This window comes from Papio anubis, chromosome 11, assembly GCF_008728515.1.
Source record: "Papio anubis isolate 15944 chromosome 11, Panubis1.0, whole genome shotgun sequence".
Taxonomy (NCBI): Eukaryota; Metazoa; Chordata; class Mammalia; order Primates; family Cercopithecidae; genus Papio; species Papio anubis.
The window spans coordinates 66,936,456-66,953,786 of NC_044986.1; the positions used below are offsets into that span (position 1 = coordinate 66,936,456).

General features: G+C 51.5%; 1 protein-coding gene and 1 pseudogene across 2 annotated transcripts in view; one reads left to right on the top strand and one right to left on the bottom strand.

Annotated features, from left to right (window-relative positions):
* The first annotated feature begins 1,942 nt into the window (after window positions 1–1,942).
* PALD1 (phosphatase domain containing paladin 1) overlaps window positions 1,943–17,331 on the top strand; it is a 91,199-nt gene continuing 75,810 nt past the window's right edge. The window contains exon 1 of one of the 2 annotated variants that reach the window (XM_031652255.1): window positions 1,943–2,175. The gene's annotated coding sequence lies outside the window, so the exon portion shown is untranslated. Of the gene's footprint in view, window positions 2,176–2,276; window positions 2,598–17,331 lie in introns of those variants that run through there. The other variant, XM_031652254.1, reaches the window with a different exon arrangement.
* The window catches only part of LOC103887554, a 28,787-nt pseudogene continuing 20,963 nt past the window's right edge, over window positions 9,508–17,331 (bottom strand).

A 17,331-nucleotide genomic window follows, 5' to 3' on the forward strand; every position in this document is an offset into this window, starting at 1 on the left:
GCTGCAGGACTTGCTATTCTGAGTAGGGACTTGGCAGGCCCTCTGGAGGGGCTGGTGGTGGGCTGGTGAGGCTGGGCACTGTGGTTTGGATGCAGTCTGTGGCCTGACCCCGAGGAACCTCCAAGCCCTCAGCCCCCTACCTACCAGCTGAACCCTGAGGCTGTTAGAGCTAGAAGGGTTGTGACTGCAGGCTTTCCTGAGAACATCTTTGTCCTGGGCTCTTCTGCTTGGTTCAACAGGAACACCTACTGTGTGTGTGGTGAGTACAAATGAACGTATGAAGACGTGCCAGGCACTGTGCTGTGGACCAAAAGACAGGTCAGGCACAGGTAGGACATAGCTTTTGTTCTCTGGGAGCTAGAGAGGCACACAGTCATGGATCCCAGCATCTGCCAGGCAGGGGGTGAGGTGAGGGGAAGCAAAGTGTGTATATTTGTATGTGTGTATGTGCATATGTGTATGTGCTATGTTTGTGTATGTGTATATATGTGCATGCATACCTATATGCCTGTTTATATATGTATATATGTGCGTTGGCATACATATATGTGCATGTATGTGTATACATGTGTGCGTATGCATGCACATGTATGTAAATGTGTATTTTGCATCTGCTTACACACATGCCTGCCCCTGCCTTAGTTCTGACCTAGAGGAGGGCATTATCCTGGAATGCATCCTCAGGATGGCAGGCTTCAGCTGGGGAGTCTGGCAGGGGGCAGGATGGGATACGGGGCTGTGGCAAGAAGAAGAAGGAAGGAAACTGTGGCCCAGGATGGAGTCCTACAGTGTGCCACACATGATGCCTGGACATTACTTGCCCAGCTCACTGGCTTCTCAAACACCTCTTTGAAGGAGGATGAAGCCATCTTATGGATGCAGAAGTTGGGAATCTGAGAACTTACATCACTTTTCTCAGACCACACAGCCAGTAAATTGTGAGCCACTTTGAGCCTAGCTCTGCTGAACTCTGAAGGTCAGGTCTGTTTCCCAAGGCCACTATGGGATTTTCTCTGCTGCTGTCGTTTTTCACACACCTTGGGTGGCGCAGGAGGAGGTATGGAGCTGCGGGCAAGTTTCCCTGGGCCTGTTTCCTCATTTATTAAAATAGGGATCAGAAAAGTATTAACCTTACATCGCGAAGCACTTAAGAGCTAGGTGCTGGGGACATGGTGAGACCACCACAATGAGTCATTTCTCTTGTCTTCAGTTATTCTTAGGGGTCATGGGGAATGTGTTCCCCTCTCCCAGCCCAGCACTCTCCAGCCTGACAGAGGTGGTGCCTACACTGCCTTCATTCTGGGGCAACCCCAGCTCGCCCAAATCCCGCTCCGTCCCGAATGGGGGTGAGGCACGTGGTAACAGGTGAGAAAGAAGGATTTCCCGAGTGTGGAGTGGCAAGAGGGAGGAAGTGACTCACCAACCACAACAAAGCCCATCTATCCGCGAGGAAGCACCAGCCAGCGAGGAGTGAACGCACGCACGTGGGTGCATTCGCCCACGTGCTCGCGGGGGCGTGTGGGGCCGTCGGGGCTGGCTGCCACCTAGCGCTAGTCCGCGCGGGTGGGGTGAGGAGTGGTGGGGTCAGGCCTATGGTGCGGGTCACTGCCTGAAACCGCATGATGGGGTGGGGGCAGAGGGACCCCTCTCCATCCAAAACTCTGCTCTGCCGTTCCCCTTTCGCCTCTGGGGGCCGAGGGGCGCGTTTTCTTAGGACCCCGGGGCGTGGGAGGAGCCCCTGCTTGGGAGGACAGTCTGCTGTTTAGGGGCTCCCCTTCGACACGTGGGAGGCAAAAGTCCAGGGCGCACTATCTTCTAGCTCCCGTCGCACAGCACAGCGAGGCCAGCCTGGAGCCCACGTGCCGGGCTCGGTCCCGCCGAGGCTCGGCCTGCCTGTAAAGCAGAAAGGGGCGAGGGAAGCCAGGCCAGCGGGTCTCGCGGGTAGCCGGCGTCCGGGAAGGGGTTTGGCGCCCAGAGCGCTGCTGCCTCTCGCAGCCAGGAGGCTGGATGTAGGGTTTGGGTGTCTTCCAGAAGGAGCCGCACTAGCGACGAGGGAAGAGGAACTGGCTTCCCGGGCAGTCTGCCCCGCCCCAAACTTTTCCTCCTCGCGGAGGGAGGAAGCGCGGCCGGGGAAGGTGGGGCCCGCGTTCCGCCCGCCCGGGGGTCGCGGCTGGGGTGAGTGTGTCTTTAAATCCGAGCCCCCCGCCCCTCGCGGTGGGGCCGGGGCTCGCGGTCCGGGGGAGGGGGGGACGGACGCGGTGATTGGCGGCCTGGCCGGATCCGCCCCTCGGCGCTGGGGACGCGGGGCGCGGGGCGCGGGGCGCGGGGCAGCAGCTCGGCGCGCAAGGGCCGGGGCGCTCAGCTACCGTTGCCGGTGAGTGCGGGCTCCCTCTCGCGTGGCCTCTCCGGGTCCGCCTGGCCTGCCCACCTCCGGAGCCGCCTCTGCCCCCGCATGGGCTGGGGAAGTTGGGAGGAGCGAGCCGGAGCCAGAGCCCGCGCCGGGCGCGCCCCGCCGCTGCCTGACTCGGCGCCCGCAGTCCGGGCGCAGCGCGCCTGCCGTAGGAGCTCGGATGCCCCCCGGAGCTGCGGGCTGGCAGGTACAGACGTGTCCCGGCCTGGGGCTGGCGAGGGGCGGGCAAATCCAGAATCCCACGGCACCCCCCATTCCGAGGCTGCTCCAGACACCAACTCCCCATCCTCTGGGGAGGTGAGGTCCTGGGCCTTCACCCAACACCAGCTCAGTATTGATCGCTGGGAGGCAAGAGGGACTCACAGGGAGCAATTGCTGTGTGGTTCTGTGTGTTGGACCTTGGGCTCCCCCCTCTCCCGAGTTCCCTGGGTTTGGCGTAGGCATGGGCTGGCGACAGTTCCACTTTTCATTGCCAGACCTGGGAGCACGGCCAGGAGCTAGGGTTCCCCGCGAAGTTTGGGGGAGATTGGGGAGAGGGAAGCCGATTCATGACCGAGATGGGGTGCTGGGACTCATCGCTAGGGGGCGTGAGGCCCGCAGATCCAGGATGAGTCCAGAAGTCTCAGCGGGCACACGCTTTGATTCTTGGCCCAGTCTGGCCGTCTTCCTCTGTAGGCCTGGGTCTCCGAGGAGAGTACATTTTTCAGTTTCAGAGGGTTTTCCTGAAGGGGCAGTGACCTGTCAGAGAGAGAGTGGCCTATGGGAGACCGGCAGCACCGGGCTCCTGAAGGTGGCCGGAATGGTTGGAGCTCTTTCATGTCTCTTGGGTTGTCAGAGGTGGGAGTAAAGCTTAATGGCCCCGGGAATATTCTGGGCATCGCTACTCTCCCAGCCAGAGGCCCAGGCACCAACTCCTTAGCTTCTGGGTAGAACAACCTGAACCCAGTGGCTGAGCACCTCTTAAATGCCAGGCAGGGCACTGGGCCATGCCCCTGGAGTGTGCGGGTGGGGGAGATTTGGAGGATTCTGTCCTCAGGAGGCTCAGCCTCTGGGGGGAAGACAGGACATAAACACACAAAGTTCACTGATACAGGGTTTCGATACCAGTCCTGGACTGGTGATAGTGGAAAGCCAAGAGGCTACACACCATTAATTGCTGCATGAGTAATACAGGTTGCGAGACTGCCAGGGCAGCAGAGATCCAGTTCCATGCAAGCAAGCAAATGTGCTGAAATGTTCCAGCTCCATGCCCACCCTTATTACCCTGCTCCAAGGGCAGGGAGCAGCAGGGGCGCTGAGGAGGTTCTCTTGCACCCATCCCCACCCACTCCAAGGTTTGTTTGTTTCCTGCTGGTGGATTTCTGAAGTAACCCATTTGGTTTCTTGGCTTGGACTGAGCATGGGACTCTCCTAGTTGCCCTGTGGCTCCTGGGGTTTGGGGTCTAGAGCCAGCCTTGTAGGAGGTTCAGAGGCAAACAGGAGGAAGTCCTCACTTCCTTTCTGAAGAGCTTCCATCTCTGGGGGTTGGGGGTAGGTTGGGAGGCTGGCAGGCACTGGGTCAGTTTCCTGTGAGTGCAGACAGACCCCAGGTGGTGCATGCACCCCCCCACTTCCCTGGCCAGTGTTGTGGGTGGGCACAGTAGGGCCCAGGTGACTTGAGGTGGGTGGTTCCTGGCACAGCTCTGACCTCACTTCTGTGAGGCTCTGCTGTATCTGGGGCCCTGCCCCGTCCCTCACTGTCCCTGGCAGGTTTCTGTTTTTCTGGGACACTTTGTGGAGGTGGCAGTGTGCTCATGCTCGTGGCCTTGGGTGCAGTTCTGGGAGTGGGAGTTGCTGAGCTCACCCGAAACTCTTGGCTGGCACTGTGAGAACTTGTGTGAACACACTTGCATGCCTCAAAACAGGTGGTGCACAGACGTGGGTTACCCAGGCACCTGTGGGGGATACCCATGGGGGCAGAGACGTGAGTGCACATGTGTGCTCAGGTTTACAGCTGCGTGGGCAGAGACATAGAGGAACTGGATGCATATGTACATGAGGACAGACACAGGAGGATGATGGGGGTGAGCAAACTACCCGGGGACACAGACATGTGCGGGGACAGACATACATGAACGCATCAGCGTGGGCCACGTATGGGCTGCAGACATGTACATAGAAATACACCATCGCTGGGATCTGAATCTCCCCACGTGGGAGGCAGACATGTAAGTGGACAGACGTATAGGTAGACCCACCAGAGCACAGACGGGGATGGGAACCGACATTCCCAGACAAGACTTGGAGTCACAGGGAAGCCGCTCAAGTACCTGGGCAGAATGGAGTTGGCTGTGAGCTCCTGGGGGGCACAGACACATATGCTTGCCAGAGCCAGCTGACAGCAGAGGCCCGGAACCAGACACAGGTGGGTTCTGAGAGGTGGGCCGAGGCGCGCGTTACCTGGGTATCACCCTTTCCCTGCGTGACACAGTGCCCAGGAGTGGTCCTGTTTGGGGTGGTGATGGTACCGGTGCTCTGTGGTGGAGTTTATTTCTAGACTCTCACTTTGGGGTTTGAGGACCCCCAAAAGCTCAGTCTCCTGTGTTTTCCTCTGAGAGTCATTTGGCCTCTCCACCTCTGCATTACAAGGCTGAGCTGTGCCTTAAACGCCAGCAGGTGCTCTTTGAATTTTGATTCTCATCTTTTCTGGGTCTCCAGAGGCTTCCTGAAGTGAGGCTGTGTGGCCTGGGTGGAGTGCTCCAGCTATTCTTTGCCTACCAGAATAGAGGAGGAACTGCCTGGGGATTCTCCTGAACGCAAGCCTGCGGGTCTTTGACAGGGATGGGAGATTCCCCCAGGGGAGAGAGAGAGCACATGCGGCTGCATCTGTGATGAGAGCCACTGCCCTCTGGGGCGGGCTCCTTCTCCGCTAAGCCCCGGGCTTGCACAGGGAAGGGGTCCACCACCTTGCTATGCTCAGGTCTACCTCTGCCCAACCTGGCACCTGAGAGCCAGCCCAGATTCTAGATATGGTTTGATACTAATGCACCATGTAACCTCCAGCAAGTCAATTAATGTCTTGGTTTCCTCATCTTTAGAGTGGGGCCACTAACCTCTACCTCCTTGTGGGTTCAGTGGGAGAAAATCAGTGCAAAGCATGTGGCCCAGTGCACGGCATGGAGTGAGTGCTCAGTTGATGTCGGGGTGGGGGCCTTTGATTATGAGCCGTCCCCTGTGGCCAGGACTCTGCAGGGCTTCCTCGGCAGCTGGGTGCATGGCCCTGGGCCTCTGGGTGAGTCCTGGAGCAGGCTGGGTGGGCCAGGCATCTCTCATGTGAAAGCTGGAGGGGTTTGTCCTCAGTCTGTGCCCACTAGTCCCTCCTTAGCCCTGTGGGACCTCCATACACGGGGTCAGGAAATGGCAGGCTGGGCAGGCGTATGGAAGCTTGGGCCTGCTGCCTGCTGGGCCTCTGGGAGGGGAGCCAGTGGTTTGCTAAGAATAGTCCTGAATCATGGCTCTTGCCTCCCAGAGGGCAGCCCAGCCATGTGCCACCCCTGTCTCGGGCCAAGGCACTTGCAGATGGGCTTTTTATGTTTCCTGTAACTGGTGCTCAGCACAGGATTCTGCCTGGGAGCAGCAAGCTTAGTCTGGGAGGAGACTCTGTTTGCCCTTCCGAGGCTTTTGACTGGGACCTGGGGAAAGAGAAGGTCTGGAAGCACTGGCCTTTATAATCCCTGAGTTCCTCTTCCACTCAGGGCTTTTCCTGACACATCTGCCTTGACCATCTTCCTACCTGCAAATAGACCTGTTGTGATTAAGAACACCGGCTCCGGAAAGAAACCACCCGGGTCTGAATTTCTGCTCCCTCCCTCATTAGCCGTGTGGCCCAGGGCAAGAAACTTAACCTCTCTGTGCCTCAAGTCCCTTGTGTCACAGGGTTAAGGATAACAACTCCCTTCTGAGAATGTCACAAGGATGAAAGGAGGTAATCTCAGAGAGCCCCCAAGGCACTGGCTCCTAGGAAGTACTCCATAAACATTAGGTGCTTCTGTTGTTACCATGATATTAGTCTCTCAGCAGAGGCTAGGGTGCTCAGCACAGGACCAGATGGTGGGAAGGGACCAGAGTGGCATCTTGATGTGGGTTCCTGAGCTTTTTGGCCCTGGGTTCAGTATGAGGTGCAGGGGCTTCAAAGGTAGATTAAACTCAGTCCCCACCAGGAGGTGAGCGAGGTACATGCAGACGCCATGTCTGGTTCTGTAACGGGGTCTGTGCTAGTTATAGTTTGAGCCGGAGGGAGGGAATGGCTGGCATGGGGTGTCTGTGATACTTCACGTGGGCTTTGAGGGATGGCCAGGAGTTTGCAAAGGGGGAGGGCAAGGCTTCTGCAGCAGAAAGAGCAGCGTGGCAGAGGTGTGACAGCCTTGGGAAGCGTTTTGTATATTTCCCATAACTGGCATGTGGGCTGGCTTTGGCCACAGGGTGCGCCTGCTTGGACTGAAGCTGAGCACTGATGAGAGAGGCAGGTGGGGTGTCTAGCTCATCTGCATACCCGTGGAAGGCAGTAGGGAACATCTTTGAGAACTGGGTGTGTCACTGCCAATGCTTTGGGCTCCTAGGGAGTTGGGGCTTTCAGAAATTCCATGAGGAGGGAGGATGTGGTGCTGCGAGGGCTGTGGGTACCCTGGGAAATGGCCAACAGGCTGGGTGTGGCCCATGGGTGGGGAGAGGGGTGGGTGCCCTGAGATGACCTGGGACCCTGCCAGCTTCTGCATCCTGCTGAGCCCCAGGCCCTTCCTCTCTGCGGGCTGTGCCGGCCTCTGTCTGGCCTTCCCAGAGTGGAGGCCTGGGACGCTGGGACATTTTTTGAAGATTCTATTTAGAAAGCATAGAGGGGACTTCTCCTCCCCTTTTCCTTTTCCTGGATTGGAGAATCTCCTGAAGGAGTTAACCCCGTTCCTGCTGGTCACAGAGTGGCCCGTGGATGTGTCCCTCACTTTTTTTAGGATCACTATTTTATCGTTGCCCTTTCTGTTATGCGGGATGTGTACATCAGGTGCTGAAAGGTACAACACATTCTGCAACTGAGCGCCACCTTCCGAGACTGAACCGGCAAAGAAAGTACACTGAACATCAGCATCTGGCAATATATTTTTTATTTGTTTGTTTGTTTTTTTGAGATGGAGTCTTATTCTGTTGCTCAGGCTGGTGTGCAATGGCACGTTCCCAGCTCACTGCAACCTCTGTGTCCTCTGTGTCCCAGGTTCAAGTAATTCTCGTGTCTCAGCCTCCTGAGTAGCTGAAATTACAGGTGCCCACTACCACGCCCAGCTAATTTTTGTATTTTTTTTTTTTTTTGAGACAGAGTCTCGCTCTATCACCCAGGCTGGAGTGCAGTGGCGTGATCTCGGCTCACTGCAAGCTCCGCCTCCCGGGTTCACACCATTCTCCTACCTCAGCCTCCCAAGTAGCTGGGACTACAGGCACCTGCTACCACACCCGGCTAATTTTTTGTATTTTTAGTAGAGACAGGGTTTCACCATGGTAGTCAGGATGGTCTCGATCTCCTGACCTTGTGATCTGCCCGCCTTGGCCTCCCAAAGTGCTGGCATTACAGGCGTGAGCCACTGTGCCTGGCCTGTAATTTTTGTATTTTTAATGGAGATGGGGTTTCACCACATTGGCCAGGCTGGTCTCAAACTCCTGACCTCAGGTGATCTGCCCATCGTGACCTCCCAAAGTGTTGGGATTACAGGCGTGAGCCACCATGCTCGGCCCCAATATTTTTCTACAAAAAGACTAAAATGGATTTAAATTGATTAGCACTGTTAAATCACATCTAATATTTGATACTACATGATTTAATATAGCTGAATGATGCAATGATGGAAAATGTGTTTACATCAAAGAATACAACCAAAATGAAGATAGCAAAGAAAACCCATATACTTTTTTTAAACAGGAAAATACTTTTGAAGTATACATGTAACCGCCCATTCTTTTCTTTTCTTTTATTTATTTATTTATTTATTTATTTATTTATTTATTTATTTATTTTTGAGATGGAGTCTCACTCTGTCACCCAGGCTGGAGTGTAGTGGCGCGATCTTGGCTCACTGTAAGCTCTGCCTCCCGGGTTCAAGAGATTCTCCTGCCTCAGCCTCCCAAGTAGCTGGGACTACAGGTGCGTGCCACCACACCTGGCTAATTTTTGTGTTTTTAGTATAGACAGGGTTTTGCCATTTTGACCAGGTTGGTCTCCAACTCCTGACCTCAGGTGATCTGCCTGCCTTGGACTCCCAAAGTGCTGGGATTACAGGCATGAGCCACTGTGCCTGGCTGAAACTGCCCATTGTTTTAAAGAAAATTTACTGCAAGCAAAGTTATCAACCTTTAGAAAATACACACATGGCATTGCTAAGCATCCCCCGTTCCAATATGCATACTTGGAAAATACAAAGTTAAATTGTAAACAATAGATGAGCTTCATATTTGTAAGAATATGGAAAGAAATCCCATTTTTAGCAGTGTCGTATAAAGAACTGTCTTTTCATGTGAAATTCATGAATTGTCCTTCTGTTGGGATCATACTTCACAAACCACCATGTTTTCGAGATGAGATTACAGTGCGAGATAGAACATCTTAGCAATGTTATCTTATTGTTAAAGTTAAATTTTTTTTAACTATTTTTCAGAACACCTCCCTTAAGTATGTAGGATTCATTTTTAAAATTCTTCCTAGAAAAAATATACAAAGGAGAGGTATGTTTATTCCCTGTTATACTTCTGGAAGGCACTTCCATGGTGGAGAAAGGGCTTCTTTCTCTTCTGTTCACTGATTGTTTTTGTCCTTGGTGTGTGTTAAGATGTAAGATTTCAGGTTAGTTGTCTGAGCAAACTTTCTTTTTTTGTTTTTGGGACAGAGTTTCGTGCTTGTTGCCCATGCTGGAGTGCAATGGTGTGATCTCAGCTTACTGCAACCTCTACCTCCTGGGTTCAAACGATTCTCCTGCCTCAGCCTCCCAAGCAGCTGGGACTACAGGTGTGTGCCACCACACCCGGCTAATTTTTGTATTTTTAGTAGAGACAGGGTTTCCATGTTGGCCACGCTGATCTTGAACTCCTGACCTCAAGTGATCCACTTGCCTCGGCCTCCCAAAGTGCTGGGATTAAAGGCGTGAGCCACCATGCCCAGCCACAAACTTCTTATTACAACCACGGAAGGGGCACACATGGGTCCTGTCTCTGGTATGGATTCACACACATGTGCGCAAATTGAAGTCCAGTAAAAAGTGTTTCCCGCAGACCCACCGTGTGCCATGAAAGAGCTTCTCTCCAGCATGGACTGGTTGGTGTCGTTCTGGTTTTGAGCTCTCAACAAGAGCTTTGCCATGTTCTTCACAGATGAGGACTCTGGGACTGTGGCTGTGCAGATGTTTTCTCATGGCAGAGTTATCCAAGAACATCTTTGTGCTCCCTTTATGAGGGCAAGCTGTTGTTCTTGGAGCATCATTTTATTTAATTTTTCTTGGCTTCATTCTAGCGAGTTATGCCCATTGTTTAGGATTTGAGAGGTTACTGCCAGGTATTCCTCCAGGAGGAAGTTTCAGGAGGCAGGTTATCTTCATTGGTCAGTCGTTCAATCATTGTTGACATATCAAGGTCAATATCTTTTTTTTTTTTTTTTTTCCTCGTTGGACCACATGGTGACCGAGAACTTGCCCTCCAGGTTCTTGATCTGCACCTGCTTCTGCTCCCGCTTCTTGTTGCCTAGGTTGGCGCCATCACCACCCACCGCATTTCCGCTTTGACGTCTGCCCTGTAGTGACTGAGCCCTTCATCCTGGGACCATTGAGGTTGGTGCCAACCCCTGCACTTCCCAGGGACAGCCCTCTCTTAGGGCCCCGGGACCCTGGTTGGCAGGGCCTAGAAGGCTTCATCAGCCAGTCAGGCACTGTGGCTCACACCTGTAATCCCAGCACTTTGGGAAGCCAGGGCAGGTGGATCACTCAAGGTCAGGAGTTCGAGACCAGCCTGGCCAACATGGCGAAACCCCATCTCTACTAATAATACAAAAATTAGCCAGGTGTAGTGGTGGGTACCTGTAGTCCCAGCTACTAGGGAGGCTGAGACTGGAGAATAGCTTGAACCTAGGAGGCGGAGGTTGCAGTGAGCTGAGGTCGCGCCACTGCACCCCGGTCTGGGCAATAGAGTGAGATTCTGTCTCTCAAAAAAAAAAAAAAAAAAAAAAAAAACCCAAAAAACTCATCAGCCTGATCCGAGTGTTGGTTTAGCTTTGCCTTTACCATCATCTTCAGGCGTGCTCCCTCCTTTCCTCCCGAAGCAGCCCTATCTGCTGGAGCACAAGGACTTCTGGAGTTTCCTGCAGGTGTTACCCTGCTGGCTCACCCCAAGGCCTGGTGGGAAGCTGATTTCTGAATGCCTCAGAGAGAAGGGCCCGCCATAGAGACGAGCCCCAGAGTTGCAGAGCCCTTTGGGGAGGTGTGGAGTAGTCTCTGCTCCAGGGGGCTCTGAACTGGGCCCTAAGGCATCAGGTAAATAAGCCCTGGGCTGGCATTTGACTGTCCCTCTGAGCCTAGTTTTCTCACCTGCATAATGGGTGTGAACATTTTCCCCTGCCTATCTTTAATTGTTTTTTGTTTTTTTTTTGGAGACAGAGTCTCACTCTGTTGCCCAGGCTGGAGTGCAGTGGCGTGATCGCCGCTCACTGCAAGCTCTGTCTCCTTGGTTCACGCCATTCACCTGCCTCAGCCTCCCGAGTAGCTGGGACTATAGACGCCCGCCACTACACCTGGCCAATTTTTTGTATTTTTAGTAGCGATGGGGTTTCACCATGTTAACCAGGATGGTCTCAATCTCCCGACCTCGTGATCCTCCCGACTTGGCCTCCCAAAGTGCTGGGATTACAAGCATGAGCCACTGAGCCCGGCCTAATTTTTTGTTTTAACTGAGGTGAAATCCATTTAAGTAAAATAAACCATTTTAAAGCCCACAATTCAGAGGCATTTAATATAGTCACAATGTTGTACAACCACCGCTTCTATCACATTCTAAAACATTTTATCACCCCGAAGGAAAACCCTGTACCTATTAAGCCGTTACTCACCATTCCCTTCTCTACCACCGTACTTTTTTTTTCTTTTTTTAAAAAAAAAACAGTTTTGTTGAGATATGTACACCATAAAATTTACCTGCGTGAAGTGTGTACTTTGGTGAGTATTGGTAAAAGTCATGGGCATGCAGCCACATCCTAGACAAGTCTGGCAACATTTTCCATCACCTAGAAGGGCCCTGTGTTCCCTTGTAGCCGGTCACCACTCCCACCTTGGGCCCAGGCCCACTCATCTACTTTCTGTCACTATGATTTTGTTTTTTCTGGATTTTTCACATACATGGACTCATATAACAGGTAGCTTTTAGTGACTGGCCTCTTTACTCAACATGATGTTTTCTGAGATTCATCTCTGTTATTGGATGATTTAATCAGTTCCATTTCTTTTTTATTGGTGAGTAGTATTCCAATGTGTGAGATATGTTAAAAATAGTGTAAAATTTCTCTTTGTTTTTTTCTTAGAAGGGCCTCATTCCTATTGCCCAGGCTGCAGTGAAGTGGCGCAGTGTTACCTCACTGCAGCCTTAACTTCCTGGCCTCAAATGATCTTCCCACCTCAGCCTTCTGAGTAGCTGGGACTACAGCTGTGCACCACCATGCCCGGCTAATTTTTGTATTTTTAGTAGACACGGGGTTTTGCCCTGTTGCCCAGACTGGTCTTGAACTCCTGGACTCAAGTGATCTGCCTGCCTTGGCCTCCCAAAGTGCTGGGATTACAAGCGTGAGCCACCATGCCTGGCCTAAAATAATCTTCACAAAAGATTCAAGTAGTAGCTTCATAGAAAGTAAAATGTCAAAGTCCCCTTTCCCCTCCTTCCCCTCTCTCTGGTCCCCGGAAGTGACACTATCAGCAGTGTGCCGAGTGTCCTTTGGTCTTTTTTCTGTACCTCTACATGAATTTGTGTGGTTTTTGATTTTTGGGGTGAGCCCAAACTCAGTCTATGGCTGTAGGGCCTGCTTTCATCTGGCCATGTATCATGCAGAGGGACCCCAGCACTGCCATGGGAGTTCTGAGCACATGCCCTGAGCTGGAGCCCGGTGAGGCTTTGGGAGAGATGGGAAGAAGCCTTCCTGGAGGTGGTTAATGTAGAGCAGGTCCTGGAGAAGGGTGGCATTGGATCAAACAGCATCAGTGTCCAAAACAGCCTCTCTGGTGACCCGTCCTGGTGGTCTGGGTGGATGTGTCCTCCTGCTGCTTCACCACTGACCCCAACTTGGCTGCCACCGGTGGGGGCTTCTTCCCGTCTCTCTGAAGTGTCACTGGAAGGAATAGGTCCAGGACAGGGCAGTTTGTTGGGTTGTCAGAGGAGGGACCCTTGGGAAATTGCCGCTTGCCAAAGTCTCTTCAGGCAGCTTGTAGGGGCCTCCCAGTAGCCATCTTGCCTGGCCTGCATGGGTGGAGGATGGGATGCCTGTGGCCTCTGAGGAAGGGGCTGCCTGGGCTCAGATTTTCACCCTCCTGGCTCCACCCCAATCCCAGCCAGTGAGACCCCAGCCAGTGGGGTCCCAGGGGCTCCAAGTCTTATGTCATGCTACTTTCCTTTATGCTGCCGTCGATGTGTAAATGAACCCCATCCCCTGCATCCTAAAGTTGGTTGTTTTCATTGTTTTTAAGTCTTTCCTAACTTAACAGTTCAAAGTAGTGCCTTAATTGTAAGACCTGGGTTCCAGGAGATAGGAATCCTGTGTGGTGGTTCCAGGGCAGCCACCTGCTCACCCAGGATGGGGTTGTCTTGTGACCTGGGGTCCCATCCTGGGCTCAGGAGTCCTGTAGGGGGAGGGGGAGGACCTGGCAGGGAGCTCTGCATGGGTGGGTTTGTGGATGTCTCCTTTTTCCAGCTCAGTGCTGCTCCAATGTGGGTAATACATGGACTCCCAATTCACAGCCCTATTGAGATCTAATTCACATGCTGTACAATTCACCCATTTAGTAGGCTTTTTTTTTTTTTTTTGAGACGGAGTCTCGCTCTGTGGCCCAGGCTGGAGTGCAGTGGCACGATCTGGGCTCACTGCAAGCTCCACCTCCCGGGTTCACGCCATTCTCCTGCCTCAGCCTCCCCAGCAGCTGGGACTACAGGTGCCCGCCACCTCGCCCGGCTAATTTTTTGTATTTTTTAGTAGAGACGGGGTTTCACCATGTTAGACAGTATCGTCTGGATCTCCTGACCTCGTGATCCACCCGCCTCGGCCTCCCAAAGTGTTGGGATTACAGGCGTGAGCCACCGCGCCCAACCATTTAGTAGCTTTTAATACATTCAAAGAGTTGTCGTCTCACCACAGTTTAATTTTACGACATTTTCATCAACCTCAGAAGATACCCCGAACCCATTAGTAGTCACTCCCTACCCCCAGCCCACTAGCATGCTCTCTATTGCTATAGATTTGCCGATTCTAGACATTTCATATAAATGAAGTCATACAACATATGGGTTTTTTGTAGACTCCCTCCCTCTCTCTCTCTCTTTTTTTTTGAGACAGAGTCTCGCTCTGTTGCCCAGTCTGGAGTATAGTGGTGGGATCTCAGCTCATGGCAACCTCTGCCTCCCAGCTTCAAGTGATTCTCCTGCCTCAGCCTCCTGAGTAGCTGGGATCACAGGTACTTGCCACCATGCCCAGCTAATTTTTGTGTTTTTAGTAGAGATGGGGTTTCACCATGTTGGCCAGGCTGGTCTTGAACTGCTGACCTCAGGTGATCCATCTGCCTCGGCCTCCCATAATGGTGGGATTACAGGCATGAGCTACCGCGCCCGGCCCTCTCTCTCTCTCTTTTTAAAGGTCTCACTCTGTTGCTCAGGCTGGGGTGCAGTGGTACAGTCATGGCTCACTGCAGCCTCAACCTTCTGGGCTCAGGTGATCCTTCCTTCTCAGTCTCCTATCTAGGACCACAGGCGTGTGTTTAAAATTTTTTTTTTTAATAGAAACGAGGTCTTGTGTTGCCCAGGACTTGAACTCCTGAGCTCAAAACTGCCTTTTGAACAACAACAACAAACCCCTCACTTGCTGATTTACATTATTCTTACTGTACTATAACTGAAATGTGTATAAGACCAGGCATAAACACCTTAGACTTAAAGTTTTTACAAAACTATTTTAAAAACCAGGAAATAGTAGTAAAACCAGAAAGCCAACTCATTTCCAGCGAACAATGTGACTTTAATTGGAAGGATGTTAACTGCACCTACACTGCCAACCTTGGGTTGATGGAGAGAACTGTGCCCTTGGACCTCTCCTGTGTCTCCTGCCTCTGTTTCTTGGGCCTGCTGTACAGGAAAGTACTAATAATGTTGGGCTGATGGGATGGTTTGGGGTAATCAGACCTCACATTTAAGCCTAGACTGCACGTGAGCAATCCCTGAATGTCTGTTTTAATAGGGCATCGCCTGATACCTGGAAAGCTGGCTTGTTTGATTGAAGATAAGCATGGAATAGTGGCATTATTGAAATCTGCTTGTAGTGGCTCTTAAACCCAGTTCTTGTAGGAACCAGGAATTTGGCACAGAGATAGGCTTTGCTCAGTTCACGCAGATGCTCTCAACATGCACATGGTCCTGACTGCTAAGAAGCTGGGCCTTTGAATGGGCACTTCCAGGCTGCCATGGGCTATGGGATGGCTCTGTTCTTCCTCCCCACCCCCTTTTTTTCCTATTGGAATCACAACCTTTCTTTGTGCTGCGTGAGATGATACCATTTGGCCTTCATGGAGAAGGAACTGGATTGTAAACACAGGAGCAAACTTGAGGCTCAAATTGTAGGGCACTGCTTGCTTATGAGATGATTATTCAGAGGACCGGGGATGCTCTCATTACTTTTTGAAATTAACATTAAAAATAATCCTTTTGCCGGGCGCGGTGGCTCAAGCCTGTAATCCCAGCACTTTGGGAGGCCGAGACGGGCGGATCACGAGGTCAGGAGATTGAGACCATCCTGGTTAACATGGTGAAACCCCGTCTCTACTAAAAAATACAAAAAACTAGCCGGGCGAGGTGGCGGACGCCTGTAGTCCCAGCTACTCGGGAGGCTGAGGCAGGAGAATGGCCTAAACCCGGGAGGTGGAGCTTGCAGTGAGCTGAGATCTGGCCACTGCACTCCAGCCTGGGTGACAGAGTGAGACTCCATCTCAAAAAAAAAAAAAAAAAAAAAAAAAATCCTTTTAAAGTGTACAATTCAGTGGCATTTAGTACATTTGCAATGTTGTGCAACCATCACCGCAAACATTTCCAGTTCCAAAACATGTTCATCACCCCAAAAGGAAAACTCCATCTATCCATTAAGTAATCCCTCCCAGTTTCCCCTCCCCCAGCCTTTGGCAACCATGGATCTGCATTCTGTCTCTGGATTTACCTATTTTGGATAGTTTGTATAAGGGGAATCATGTCATATGTGACCTTCTGTGTCTGGCTTTTTTCACTTAGCACAGTGTTCAGGGCTCATCTGTGTTGTAGCAAGTATCAGTCCTCCATTCCCTTTTATGGCTGAATAACTTTCCATTGTATGGATAGGCCACACTTTGTTTATTCATTTATTGTTTGATGGACATTTGGGTTGTTTCCACCTTTCAGCTATTGTGAATAGCTGTTTGGCTGCTATGAATGTTCATGTACAAGCATTTGTTTGGATACTTGTTTTTGATTCTCTTGGGTATATACTCAGCAGTAGAATTGCTTGGTCATATGGTAAGTCTTTAACTTTTTGAGTTTGATGTTCTGGAATTAGACAGTGGCGATGGTTGTACAACTTTGTGAATATACTAAAAAATATTAAGTCATATACAGACGGTCTCTGACTTACGACGGTTCCACTTATGCTTTTTCAACTTAACGATGGATATATCTGGATATAACTCCGTGGTAAGTCAAGGACCTCCTTACATCCTGCGATTTGTATCACTCTACCATTGTAAAGTTGAAAAAGTATAAGTGGAACCATCGTAAGTCAAGGACTGTCTGCTGTGTTACCAGAATTAAATATGTGTTTGACTTTTTTTTTTTTTTTTTTTTTTGAGACAGAGTATTGCTCTGTCATCTAGGCTGGAGTGCAGTGGCGCGATCTTGGCTCACTGCAACCTCTGCCTCCTGGGTTCAAACGATTCTCCTGCCTCAGCTTCCTGAGTAGCTGGGATTACAGGTACCCACCACCGCGCCTGGCTAATTTTTGTGTATTTAGTAGAGATGGGGTTTCACCATGTTGGCCAGGCTGGTGTAGAACTCCTGACCTCAGGTGATCCACCCGCCTCAGCCTCCCAAACTGCTGGGATTATGGGCATGAGCCCCCGCACCTGGCCTTGACTTATGATATGTATAATTTATGATGGGTTTGTCAGAATGAAACCCCATGGTTACATCAAGGAGCATCTGTACTTTAAAGTGTGAATTTTATGGTATGTGAATTATATCTCAATTTAAAAATTTCACAGATCCCCAAGCAGGCATTCATGGAGTCTGGATTGAGTCGTATTCTCAGTTTTGGCAACCCAGGGTCCTGCATCACCTCTTGGGAATCCTGGGGTCTCCCTTGGTGGGCGAGGACACTGCGTCTCACTCCATAGTCCCATTTTTGGGGGTAGTCGGTGTGAGCTGTAGGAAGCAAATGGGCTCACTGGCTGCCTGCCCCCCTACCTTGGCTCATTCTGGCCCTTTCCAGCTGCTGCTGCTGCTTCCTTGTTTTGAGTCAGGGCCTTGCTCTGTTGCCCAGGTTGGAGTGCAGTGGCATGATTGCAGTTCACTGCAACCTTGAGCTCCTGGGCTCAAGTGATCCTCCCACCTCAGCCTCTCAAAATGTTGGAATTACAGGCATGAATTACCACTTGTAG